At 41.0% G+C, this 14370-nt stretch overlaps 2 long non-coding RNA genes across 2 annotated transcripts; both read right to left on the minus strand.

The window, feature by feature from the left end:
- Positions 1–9156: 9156 nt before the first annotated feature.
- Positions 9157–11556, minus strand: LOC116412013. Its single transcript, XR_004223469.1, has 5 exons — positions 11528–11556; positions 10992–11032; positions 10622–10709; positions 9475–9515; positions 9157–9192 (listed from the first exon to the last, which is right to left on the minus strand). It is a non-coding gene; the product is annotated as an uncharacterized LOC116412013 (long non-coding RNA).
- On the minus strand, positions 11557–12668 carry LOC116412014. The gene is made up of 4 exons (XR_004223470.1): positions 12559–12668; positions 12268–12310; positions 11947–12008; positions 11557–11607 (listed from the first exon to the last, which is right to left on the minus strand). It is a non-coding gene; the product is annotated as an uncharacterized LOC116412014 (long non-coding RNA).
- Positions 12669–14370: the final 1702 nt, after the last annotated feature.

Genomic DNA, 14370 nt, shown 5'->3' on the forward strand with positions numbered 1-14370 from the left:
TGCTGGTAAGTCTGAGCTACCGCAGACGACTAATCTCATGAAAATGCTCCCCCGCCAGCAGCAATCCGGCCCACACACCCACATGCCCGGTGAAATAAGGTCCAACAGGACTAGGGCCCACCGGGTTTTTATCCAATGCCCAATTGGCAACTCCAACCCCATACCCCAATATCCCAGTTTGGGTGCCAGTGTACTGGGCTGTTTGCTGATCCCCAAGATGGCTGCTGGGAACAGAAGGGACAGAGCTAAAGGAGGGGGCACTGCTGCTAAAACTAAATATGTACTTTTCATTTAAATAAAAATGTATACAATATATTAACTCAAAATGTTATTATTGCCTCATTCATTAAGCTAAAGCTATCATAACAAGGAAAATGTGAGGTAAAAACTTTTTTATATATAGGATATAAATTAATCTTTTTGTTTAATCAGTGTTTTACTTTAATGTTAATGAGGCTTTTTGCACCTATTGTTCTAGGGTTAGACAGAAAATTTCCTGTTAATCTCCATTAATACGTTAATGACCCCCCCAATGGGGCCCCTACCAGAGGTGGGAATGGGAGACTGGGTGAAACAAAGCAAAACAGAAGAGCTTAGAATTAATCTGACAGGGTTTTTACTCCATTTTAAAAATGGCGGAGAAATGTTGTTTAAAAGTCAAATTCAGAAAAGTGTCTGTAAACTGTCTTTCTTTCACCACAAACTGAAACGTGGCGGTTGAGTCGGAATTTAGGTGGATTTCTGTTTGTGAATATGGAGAAAGTGTTTTCCACCAGTTTTTCCACAACTTTTACCTCAGAAAAGGTCTCTCTCCACCTTTGTGAGTTCCCCCCATTGAGTCCATACACTTCCAATCCCTCTCCCCCAGCCAAAGCATTTCAAGTTAGCAGCAAGAAGAAAAGCAGGGCCTCACGTCAAGCTCCAAAATAAACAATATATTTGTTTTCTCTTCTGAAAAATGAACTTGCAATGTGCCATTAACAGATGCATTTTGAAAACAATGTTTTCCCATGACAGCATTCACATCAAATATCCTCCCTGAGACTGCTCATTCCTAACAGCACTCGCGCAATTCAAATGTGATAGGCGAGAGCCTTACAGTCAATTTAAAGCCACATAACCTCAAAACCAGAGTTGCCTTAACTGTGCCAATTGCCAGTGAATGCTTGTACCAGACATTGCTGTATCTTTCTGAAAAGCCTGTGAGCCCAAGGTTACTGACTGCTTCCTGGCACATATTTACAATGCAATTTTGAGAAATAGATGATTTTAGTTTTACTTACTTTTTGAGATTTGTGAATGGGTTTTTGTCAGTACACAATTTTTCAGATATTTTTCCCAGAGAAATTCCAGTTTTCTTTAATATAACTCCCATACTTTGTGTAATACCGGCCAGGCCAGTGAGATACTGACCAGGTGGCTGTTCAGGGGGCCTGGTCTCAACAAGGCCCAGTAAAGCTGTTTGGCATTAAAATGTTTAGATGATTTTGTGGAGTTGGCAGTTGGTAATTTCTGGGGTCCCCAGGAGCTGCCCCAGACTTTTCCAGGGCACTGAATGTCAAGTCATTCACATGCAGTAAATCTAAGAAATGAACAATACTGAAAAGAACAATTAGTGGAACTGAGCAAAAATAGGGGCTTTGTGTTATAAAAGTGAAAAACATGAGAGAGAAGTGAGACAGAGAGATGGAGCCCAGGGGCTCCCAGTATAATAATGATAATAATGATTATACTGGGAGCAAACCAAGGGGTTGGTGGGTACAGAGCCTGTGCTACAGAACCGTATGGGCCTCAAGCTGAACTGGCACTGAATCTCATAATTATACTCGCCTGTGTCTGATAGGGAGGAACTGGAGGGGCAGATACAGGGATTAGTGGGTAACACAAGATTGCTTTCCTGGAACTGCAGAAAGAACTACCCCAGTTCTACCCACCAGTGATGCCAAGCTGCCAACTCTGTTTCTCCATATATCAGACTCACACTGGCTGGGTATAACTGGGCATGGGCAAAAATCTCCTGCAAATTCCCCCCTAGGTAGTGATGGGGTACAGCAGCCCCCCGGTGTTACTGAGCAACAAGTCCCGGCACTCACTGAGGCCAATAATCCGCCATTATATATGTAACCTCTATTTCTGCTCAATAGCTGCCTTCCCCGACTAGTACCAGAGTTATCAGCAGTGTCATATAATGTACATCCACAAGTGCAATTTCAAATGCAATCATGATGTTTGTTCTCCCCGTAAGGTTGCATTTTCCCCAGAATTTTAGCATCACTGTAGGAGCAAGGTGGTGATGTGCAGGCAAATGCACGGAGCTTATGGAAGAGCTGGAGTTTATTGCATGTATTTAAAATGATGATATAATTGTGAGCTGAGTCCCACATCAGACTTTCCCATGCCACAGTCAGTGTGTGTAACAGCTCTGCTACCTACAGACTGGCAGCGGCTCCTCCTTCACTGCTTGTTCTACCACTGGGTCACCTTCCTGTGAGATCTGATGGCACCATGGCAACCAGGGCCGCCATCAGAAACAAATTATTTATATGGGGCCCCCCATGAACACAATTGTGCGGTACCAAAATATTGGCCACGTCCCTTATGTGTGTAATATAAACAGCTGATATTACTCTATAATAAGCAGTTCATATAAACAGTCAAAGTGAATAATAAAGTGCTAATAAGTCAGTCAGTTCATTGGGGGTCAGTGGGGTTTGTCCCTGCAAAGCTTCTCTGCATTGGCTTTTACTTCATACACAAGTTACGTAAGTTTCTAGGCAAGTTACGTAGCTTTCTAAGCAGTTTTTGCAGAAGTTACGTAACTTTTGCGCCGCGACGGGGCCCCTCTAAGAAAGAAGATTTCACAGGGCCCAGTACAGTTGTACCCCCTCTACCCCCCTGAAGGCAACCTATCACATGACCAATGCATTCTCTCAACTGCCCTGTTACCTGTTCAGATTTAGTGTAATGGCACACTAGGAGATTAGTTGTTGCTGGTAAGTCTGAGCTACCGCAGATGACTAATCTCATGAAAATGCTCCCCCGCTGGCAATTATGTGAATACCGGAGGGGAAACAAATGCGCTATGCTAATGTTTTCTAGATTTCTGTGAAATTCCACTTCTCTACCAAGATTTAAGGGCCTAAATACCTTCTTCATGGGAAAAAGTGAATCAAGGGCCCACCCCCCGCACTAATCTGCCCCCGCACTACTTCTCTAGCCCCTACTGATTACTGGCCAGCAGCAATCCGGCCCACACACCAACCTGCCCGGTGAAACAAGGTCCAACAGGACTAGGGCCCACCGGGTTTTTATCCAATGCCCTATTGGCCCACTCCAACCTTGTACCCCAATATCCCAGTTTGGGTGCCAGTGTTCTGGGCTGTTTGCTGATCCCCAAGATGGCTGCTGGGAACAGAAGGGACACAGCTAAAGGAGGGGGCACTGCTGCTAAAACTAAAAATTTACTTTTCATTTAAATAAAAATGTATACAATATATTCACTCAAAATATTATTATTGCCTCATTCATTAAGCTAAAGCTATCATAACAAGGCAAATGTGAGGTAAAAACTTTTTTATATATAAGATATAAATGAATCTTTTTGTTTAATCAGTGTTTTACTTTAATGTTAATGAGGCTTTTTGCACCTATTGTTCCCCCAGAGGTGGGAAATGGACACAAAACAGAAAAGCTTAGAATTTATCTGACAGGGTTACACTGAGCTTTACTCCATTTTAAAAATGGCGGAGACAAAATTCAGGAAAGAATGTTGTTAAAATGTCGTATAAACGTTGTTTAAATGACAAACTCACAAAAGTGTCTGTAAACTGTCTTTCTTTTGCCAAAAACTGAACCGTGGCAGTTGGGTCGGAATTTAGGTGGATTTCTGTTTGTGAATATGGAGAAAGTGTTTTCCAGCAGTTTTTCCACAACTTTTACCTCAGAAAAGGTCTCTCTCCACCTTTGTGAGTTCCCCCCATTGAGTCCATACACTTCCAATCCCTCTCCCCCAGCCAAAGCATTTCAAGTTAGCAGCAAGAAGAAAAGCAGGGCCTCACCTCCAAAATAAACATTAAAAAATATGTTTTCTCTTCTGAAAAATGAACTTGCAATGTGCCATTAACAGATGCATTTTGAAAACAAACGTTTTCCCATGACAGCATTCACATCAAATATCCTCCCTGAGACTGTTCATTCCTGACAGCACTCTCACAATTCAAATGTGATAGGCGAGAGCCTTACAGTCAATTTAAAGCCACATAACCTCAAAACCAGAGTTGCCTTAACTGTGCCAATTGCCAGAGAATGCTATTGGGGCAAAAGTGCAGCTACCAAGGTCGGACTGGGGGGTGCAAGACCCAGGCCTCCCAGGGGCCCCACACCCCCCCAAGGGGCCCCACCCTGGCCCCAACACCCCCTCTGGGGGCCTGCCTAACTCCCTCCCCCAAACATGCCTGCTTTAGTTTTACCTTAGGCACGATGGGGGAGATCTTTGGGTGGGGTAGTCCCACGGGGATCGGGTCTGGGCCGGCAGGGCCCACCGGGTTTTTTCCCAGTCCGACCCTGGCAGTTACATGCACTCTTTGAGGCAATTGAGTTCAGATGTTGTCAGTTCTGCTTGACAGAATGCCATCCATTCATTAGGTGCAAGTGCTGACACAGCCCACAGTGGGACCCATGGGCCCCCCAGAATCACAAGATGTGCAAGAGGAGGCAGGATGGAAGTAGCGCTGCCCAGTGTAGAGATTGCAGCTTTAGCCCCAAGTACCTATAGAATGGCATTTTCCATGCCACCATTGTGTGTAAAGTTGCACAACTGCAGCTGCACTATATGGGCCTAGATGAACCCTAAAGTATTATTACCCCTTCCAGTAATCGGAATTGTTTCAGGCAGTTTAATAGGATAAAGAAACCTCTGTACCGTATAATGTCTCCTGAGAAAGGAATGGCTAACATGGATTTAATCATTAGCCAAGCAGGCGGGTGGTGGGCTACTGGCACAAAATAAATCCGGTTATGGAGCCAATGCTAGTGATTGCAGGACATATGGGAAATACAGTATGAACCCGAGCAAAACTATTTGTTTTTTGTACAAATTATAATTGTGAGATTCTAAAGGGAACCCTGCCATATAATAAGACACTGCCCCAGCCCCCGCCAGATCAATCCTATTTAAATCTGGGGCAATGGTGGGGGGGCAGAGGGGTCTCAGTGAGTATCGGCAGGAAGTGGCATCACTCCCGCAACGTGAGGGCGCCTTTAGGCCTAGGGTGGCACCTAAATACACCCCTGGGAGAGCGAGCTGTGGGGCAGCACATGTGAGAGTGTGCCCTTTATAATCCCTCCTCCGCTGAATGGGAGAAATATAGTTTTTGCATTGTCTGTAAGAAACCAAGCGTGTGTTTGTGACACAAGGATAGGGAGCACATGGCGCAAAGGGCAAGTAATAATAATTCATATTAATCATAAGGCGTCCATTTTTATTTGGTTTAACAATAAGCATCTCTTATTTCCACAGAGACATTTCCACAGATAAGAGATGGGGTTCGAAATACCCCACATGTGACCTGAGTCGCTACCAGAAAGTCCCTCCACCACCCCCCCATGCTTGTATATGGCACGGGCAGGGCCCCAGGGGATATAAATATACTTTCTGGCTCCTCATTGGTCAGTCTCTCCCCTGGGCCCCCCCACAGTTGTGGGTTCTGCTTTTTATATTTCACAGAAATTCATAACAGAGTGTTTCTGGATCTCCTGGCTCAGTCCATTCTGCTGCAGTTCCAGAGCTCGGGGTTCTTCTCGAATGCCTCCCAGTCTAATATCTGAAAAAAAAAAAAACAAATAAAATCACACAAATGAAACCTTAAAAAGCAATAGGGGCCATTTAGCTACAAATAATATACGGTTACAGACCCTCCCAACCCAAGTGACTTTATATCCTGCGTCAATATTTATTTTGTATTAATTATCCTTTACACTAAGGGTTTCGGTACTGGGGAATTCTGACTGCCGCAAGGGCCTCAAAGGGTAAGTTGTTTATGAGTGGGTTTATTCTATAGGCTGTATACTCAGATATGGTAACTGCACATACATTTTATTTAGTGGAAAAACTAGGGATGCACCAAATCCAGGATTCGGTTCGGGATTCCGCCAAATTTTGGCTGATCCAAATCCTTAAAATCACATATCTTTTTGTTACATAGCTGTTAATTTACTCAAGTACAGTTGTCAATAGCAACCAGTAAACAACAAGTCTTGGCAGTGTACTACAATTAATGGCCAATGGGAAGCTATTTAGCATCTATGAATGAGCCCTACGGCCTATGAAATATCATGGGAAAAAAGTCACGTATTTTATTATCCCTCCCAAACAAGGAACTTACTGGTTCTCCAGATCAAGATCTTCAATTTCCAGTTGCATCGTAGAAGGATCTGGGGGGGGGAAACAAATAATGGTTTAGCTACTAGTTTGTACCAAACACCATTACTGTACAGACATACTGATTGGCAAACATTACCTGGAGGGATCGGCCTAAGTACCTCCTCTTGGTCGATCGATTCTTTATCACTGTCATCCAATATAAAGGGTACAGGTACCTCCTCTTGGTCGATCGATTCTCTGTCACTGTCATCCAATATAAAGGGTACAGGTACCTCCTCTTGGTCGATCGATTCTCTATCACTGTCATCCAATATAAAGGGTACAGGTACCTCCTCTTGGTCGATCGATTCTCTATCACTGTCATCCCAATATAAAGGGTAACAGGTACCTCCTGTACCAAGGAACTATCAGCGGTAGAAGCAAAGCTGCTACCAGAATCCTGTAGCAATGAGAAGCAGAAAAGGGGAATCTTAGGAACCTTTAAGCCAAACTGGGAACGGGTGCAGGAATTACATTCATTTAACACAATGCTGTATAATATAAAATGATTAGAAATGAACAAATCCACAGATACAAAAGTCTTTTTCAAATTCTGGCCCTGGGCCCTGTGGCCTCACCTGTGAGGTAGAATCTTCATCTTCCATCCAGCAATGTGTTCTGACAGCTGGGGGAAAGAAAAGTAATGGTTAAACTACTGAACTTAATCAATTTGTAGCTAATAGGAAGCCAATAGGAACCGTACTGATAAAATGATTGGGTAGGGGGTTCCTTACAGTCAAATGGTCAAGTTTGATCTTTTCTCAGTTGGGCTTTTAAAAAAACTCGAATTTGCGGTACGATTTATATTTGTATAAATGGGGTAAGGGTCATATTTGCTATTTTGGAGCAGAAGGTCCTACCCCTTACAAACCTTACCTGGAGCAAATATTCTATTTAGAGCATCCTCCACCTCTATTTTAAACCACTTTATCAGACTGTCATAGGGTCCAACTTCATCGCTGTCCTGGGAGCCAATAGGTGGGATGTCGCTGCTACAGCCCTATAGTAGTAGGGGAAGTACAAAGAGAATGTTAAGAACCTGGAGTAAAAATAAAATAAAAATCAATGCAATATTTTAGAACCAGGGGAATAATAAAACCATAGTTTACAGTGAAACTTCGTATAATGACTGACAGATAATGTACCCTGTCATGTAGCATTGTCACATAGGAAAAGCCAAGTTACTGATTTTACTATCCCTCCCAAACAAGGAACTTACCAGTGGCTCCAATTCAATATCTTCAATTTCCATTTGCATCGTAGGAGGATCTGGGGGGGGAAACAAATAATGGTTTAGCTACTAGTTTGTACCAAACACCATTACTGTACAGACATACTGATTGGGCAAATGGAAACCTGTCTTATTGTTTAAAGAAAATAGAAGAAAAATGTAGGAGGCTATTGCCGCTAAAGGTAGAGCCTGGCCCGTTATTAGTGGTAATATTAAAGCAGCCATTCCTGACCAAGCCAAGCCCCTTTTTCCACAAAACCACACCCCCTGCTCACTTCTAATTAGGGATGCACCGAATCCACTATTTTAGAGTTCGACTGATCCCCCCCAAATCCTTTGTAAAAGATTTGGCTAAATCCCGAACTGACTGCAAATAAGGGAGGGTTAAAGAGAACTGCACTAAAAAATTTCAACTTTGTGTTTATGTGACAAAACATCACATGATTTAAGGATTCGGTTTGGCCAGTAGCATTGATTTTGCCGAGTTTGACCCTTTACAAACCTTACCTGCATCAAATATTCTATTTAGCGCATCCTCCACCTCTATTTTAAACCACTTAATCAGACTGTCATAGGGTCCGACTTCATCGCTGTCCTGGGAGCCAATAGGTGGGATGTCGCTGCTACAGCCCTATAGTAGTAGGGGAAGTACAAAAGAGAACGTTAAGAACCTGGGGTAAAAATAATACAAAACTCAATGCAAGAAGTGCGCTATTTTATAACCGTGAGAGTAGTAAAATCTCAGTTGACAGTGGATTTGTAACACAAAGCTCATTTCATGAGTAGCAAGTTAAGAATTCAAGTTCCCTAAGGCTGTGATAATGAGTGTATTAGTTGGCAGTAAGTAGCACCACTGAGACTCCCTATACGTAGCTCTAAGGCTTAGTATAATGACTAACAGATAATGTACCCTATCCCGTATCTTGCCGGTCTCTGACCTTAAAAAAGGCAATTACCCTGCCCTGTAAACAACTAGTTTGGAACAGTTTACTACAATAAATGGCTAATGGCAACCTATTTACAACAAACTCACCAGTGGCTCCCGTTCATCATCTTCGGTTTGTGTCAAACAGTAATCTGGGGGGGACAAATAATGGTTTAGCTACTAGTTTGTACCAAGCACCATTAGAGACTGTACAGATTAAATGATTGGGCAAATGGAAAGACCCTTTGGGAGACTTTTTAGTTTTAGTCTTGGTTTAGTTAGTTTAGAAACTCACAAGGTTTTAGATGGTGAAGATTTTCCCTTAATAAATACCAGACATTAGAGTGTTGACCCATAACTCAAATTGTTAATTTTGAGCTCTTAAAAACTCAAATCGTGAAAAAAAATCAATCTTGAACGTTGATAAATCTCCCTTTTCCATAATTAAATGGGGTTATGGGTCATATTTGCCGTTATGATCAGAGACTCCAGTTCCTAATGATCCTTACCTGGAGTGAGCGGCTTAAATAGCTCTCGCTGCTCCTCTTCACGCTCAAAGGCTTCAGGATATTCCGTAGAATATTCAGCCCAAGGTGCAAAGTAGCTGTCCCAATCCTATAACAAGGGCAAAAAACAGATCATCTTAAAGGAGCCCTGTCACCCAGACATAACAAGCTGTATGATAAAAGTCCTATTCAAATGAAACATGAAACCCAAACTCCTTTTTATCACCATACCCATACCCATTATAAAGGTGATTATAAATCCCAGCTGTCAATCATATATTGCCTGCCCCGCCTCTATTCCTTAGGCCTTAGGCATAGAGGTGGGCCTGACAATTACTTTCAATTACTTGCCATTCCATAGGGGGCCCCCCAAACAAGACCCAAAACTCACCACACGCATCTTGATCTTCTCACAGCATTTCTTAAAAGAAACTGCGGGAAAAAACAAAACAAACAGTATATAAAATATCCACCATTTTGATATTATGGAATCTATTTACAAACTATGGGAATATTGGGGTGTAGCTGCTGTGGGCGTGCCCAGTGCATCCCAGTACTGTTTGTTCCTGTTAGCCAATAGCGTGAGACCAAGATCCTTTGTCAATGGACCACAATGCTTTTTGGATTCTATTAAGGGGATTATTTCCCTGAATAAGAAATCTGTACAGGTATGGGACCCATTATCCAGAATGCTCAGAACCTTGTGTTCTCCAGATAAGGGTTTTTACGTAATTTGGAGTCATTAAGTCATTTTATCATAGTTGAGACCAAGTACTGTTCAAGGTTCTGTTTTATTATTACAAAGAAAAGGGAATCATTTAATCATTAAATAAACCCAATAGGACTGTTCTGCCCCCAATAAGGGGTAATTATATCTTAGTTGGGATCAAGTACAGGTACTGTTTTATTATTACAGAGAAAAGGGAATCATTTAACCATTAAATAAACCCAATAGGGCTGTTCTGCCCCAATAAGGGGTAATTATATCTTAGTTGGGATCAAGTACAGGTACTGTTTTATTATTACAGAGAAAAGGGAATCATTTAACCATTAAATAAACCCAATAGGGCTGTTCTGCCCCAATAAGGGGTAATTATATCTTAGTTGAGATCAAGTACAGGTACTGTTTTATTATTACAGAGAAAAGGGAATCATTTAACCATTAAATAAACCCAATAGGGCTGTTCTGCCCCAATAAGGGGTAATTATATCTTAGTTGGGATCAAGTACAGGTACTGTTTTATTATTACAGAAAAAAAAGAAATCGTTTTAAAAAATCTGAATTATTTGATTAAAATGGAGTCTATAGGAGATGGCCTTTCCGTAATTCAGAGCTCTCTGGATATCTGTGTCCAGATAACAGATCCCATACCTGTATATTAGCAAAGAGCAGACCAATCCCTTACTCAGTAGCAAGTACAGTATTTAGAATTCATTAGCATGTCAGTGATTGGATATAATTGGGCTGGATATGGAGCCTCTGGGGACACAATGATTAATTAATCCTATTTGTTCTTTATTGTCCCTAAAATCCTTACTTGGAGTGTACGGCTTCATTTCGAGCTCAAAGGCTTCAGGATATTCCGTAGAATACTCAGCCGAAGATGCAAAGTAGCTGTCCAAATCCTATAACAAGGGCAAAAAACAGATCATCTTAAAGGAGCCCTGTCACCCAGACATAACAAGCTGTATGATAAAAGTCCTATTCAAATGAAACATGAAACCCAAACTCCTTTTTATCACCATACCCAAACCCATTATAAAGGTGATTATAAATCCCAGCTGTCAATCATATATTGCCTGCCCCGCCCCTATTCCTTAGGCCTTAGGCATAGAGGCGGGGCTGACAATTACTTTCAATTACTTGCCATTCCATAGGGGCCCCACCAAACAAGACCCAAAACTCACCACACGCATCTTGATCTTCTCACAGCATTTCTTAAAAGAAACTGGGGGAAAAAACAAAACAAACAGTATATAAAATATCCACCATTTTGATATTATGGAATCTATTTACAAACTATGGGAATATTGTGGTGTAGCTGCTGTGGGCGTGCCCAGTGCATCCCAGTACTGTTTGCTCCTGTTAGTCAATAGCATGAGACCAAGGTCCTTTGTCAATGGATCACAATGCTTGTTGGATTCTAGTAACGGAATTATTTCCCTGAATAAGAAATCTGTACAGGTATGGGACCCATTATCCCGAATGGTCAGAACCTTGTGTTCTCCAGATAAGGGTATTTACGTAATTTGGAGTCATAGATAACAGATCCCATACCTGTATATTAGCAAAGAGCAGCCCAATCCCTTACTCAGTAGCAAGTACAGTATTTAGAATTCATTAGCATGTCAGTGATTGGATATAATTGGGCTGGATATGGAGCCTCTGGGGACGCAATGATTAATTGATCCTATTTGTTCTTTATTCTCCCTAAAATCCTTACTTGGAGAGTACGGCTTCATTTCTTCTTTTTGCCTCTTCATAGGGAAGTTCAGGTTCCTCTGCAATATCGCTACAGCAGGGCTATAGGGGGAACGAGCCAAAGTCAGAAGCATTTTAGGAGAAAATGAAATAGAAACTGGGGCAAAATAATATGTAAAAAACAGTATGAAATAAAAAGATTTGAAATTAAAATGTTGAAGGCGGTTGGTGAATTTTTACATTGAGGTTTTTGTGGCTTTTTGCACCTAATAAATACCAGTCATTCGAGTCTTTTCAAGTGCAAAGAACTTCAATTTGAGAAAAAAAAACCAGTGTTGATAAATCACCCCCCCCAAATCAGCCAATCAGGTTCTGCCCTCTCTATGGGGCAGGGATGGGCAGATTATTCCCTTGTTACTGTGATAGGAGACACAGCCTTACCCTCCGACATCCAAAAAGTCTTGATATTCTTTTTCGGAGTTTTTTGAATCTTCCAGTTTTTTCTATAGTGCAAAATAGAGGCGTTTCAAACTCACAGCATTTATTTATTTATTTATAAGAATTAGTAGAAACAGTAGAACGGAAAGCCCATTCTATAATATATTTAATATGTTTAGATAGATAGATAGATAGATAGATAGATAGATAGATGATAGATAGATAGATGAATAGAACGATGATAGATAGATATAGATAGATAGATAGATAGATAGATAGATAAATATAGAGAGAAAGATTCTGCACTTGGTGCGTTTTTCTCACCTTTAGGCTGATCAGGTGTAACATCGTTGATATGGATGTTATCCTTTGGGGAGAGATAAATTACAAGATAACATTAAGAATTTTTGGTTTATATAATCAAAAAGGAAAGTAAGTGCAAAATACAGAAGAAAAACAGATTCCCAAACTGCAGACAAAGGGCACAGAGTCAATATTCCAATTTATTCACTTAGAGCCTTATTTATCAAAATCAAATTTGTAAAAAAAAAAAATCATCAAAAAACTCAAATATTTAAAAATATATATTACAGGAAAAGGAAGTTTCCACCTCACCTGGTTATTTTGTCCAAAGATATTTTTAAAGAATTTTCTCATTCTTTCACTCATTTCTGAGTTAATCTTAAATAAGAAATAATAATGAAAAAAAGTTAAATGATATCAGGTTTTGTGTTCACCTTTTATTACTACGATCAAAGGAACAGGCTTAATGCTGAGCACAATATATTATTAGTGAATAAGCCCCCCCCACTCATTCCCTATTTTGTATTTTTAATTACAGTCACCCCCCCAGCCAGTAAATCCCCAGCTAGGGCCGGAATTACAAATGTACTGGCAATATATACGTTACATGTAATACCCTATGAATCCCCCCTTCTCTGACCCTCTCTGCTGATGGATTACCCCTATAAGTCCAGACCTGCCTATACTCCACCCATTTCCCCACCCACTTCACCTATTGCCCCACCCCATGTGACGCCCCAGCTGCTCCCCCAACCCGAAGGCCGGTGTAAATGTGAGAAAAGGTGCCAACCCTATTTTTATACATCATTAAACAATACAAATAGTTTATGTACTTTTGGTGTTATGTGTAATTGATTAGGATTGTAATTTACTCCCAGTGTAAAATCATTTATATGGTAGATACAATCATGTATTAGTACCAAGCAGCAAAAAGCTGCCAAGTTGGCCACTTGACCTGCATAGGCAGCCATTATGGTCTGATTATTGGCCTGCCGGGGGTTAATAACCTGACCAGCTTGGTTTGGCCCAGAATGCAGTTGGACAATCATTTTGTGACTTGGCTTAATGTGTATGGCCAGCTCTAGGCCTGTCCCAATCTGACTCCTGCATGGGGTTGCCAATTGGCCAGTATGTTACCGGCCTGCTTCATGCCAATGTTATTAATAGGAAAAAGCTAAAAGTATAGGAAGGCCGGTATTTTTCCCATAAAGGTGGCAGCTACTCCTGCAGGGAAAGTGGCAGATTGCAGAGAGGGGGATAGTGAGGGGCAACGAGATTATTTCAGAAACAGCACCGAATGTTCAACTGATCATTTAGATGTTATTAATTTACTGTTAATTATTTCCATGATCTGAAGCTTTTACTATCATTGTCATTTTGGCAATATTTCCCCTTTATTCACAGTTCTATCAAGATAAACAAACATCCCAATGACCTATACTGTAAATATACATTTATAACTCAGCAACAGATTTAAGGCTGATGAAACTGTACAAAAGGCGCCAGGGATACTGGGAGTTACAGTTAAACAGCAGCCAAAGGCTTCACATTTACAGGCCTATAGTGTCCAACCTGACAACATATTCCCTCGTTAAATAAATCCAATATAAACAATTAATGACATTTGCAATTAATAAAAACAAAAATAGTCTTTGCACTTACAGAATTTGAAATAAGTTAAATTAGTCGAAAAACTTATTTGCACCGAAAAAGACGCAATGCGACTTCAACGGTGACAAATCAGCAAGTGACACTGACCGGGTAGTGAATTCATGTAAACAACCCGACTAGCTATGACATCACAATGCTCATTGCCTTGGCAACAAAGCCTGAATCCTCTACACAGGATCCCTGGCAGTTTAGATAGTGATGACATCACAATGCCATTCCTGGCGCAAAGCCAGCACAGTCTGACTCCAATAACAATCATTCTATTGGCTAAAGATGATGCTAATGAATGATTTTATTGACAGAAACAGTACAAACCATTTGTTTACTTGCATAATTATTGTGTTAAATAAAGAAACCTCTGAACCGTATAATGTCTTATGAGAAAGGAATGGCTAACATGGATTTAATCATTAGCCAAGCAGGCAAAGTGGTGGGCTAGTGGCACAAAATAAA

The sequence above is a fragment of the Xenopus tropicalis genome, chromosome 7, assembly GCF_000004195.4.
Source record: "Xenopus tropicalis strain Nigerian chromosome 7, UCB_Xtro_10.0, whole genome shotgun sequence".
NCBI classification, from domain to species: Eukaryota; Metazoa; Chordata; class Amphibia; order Anura; family Pipidae; genus Xenopus; species Xenopus tropicalis.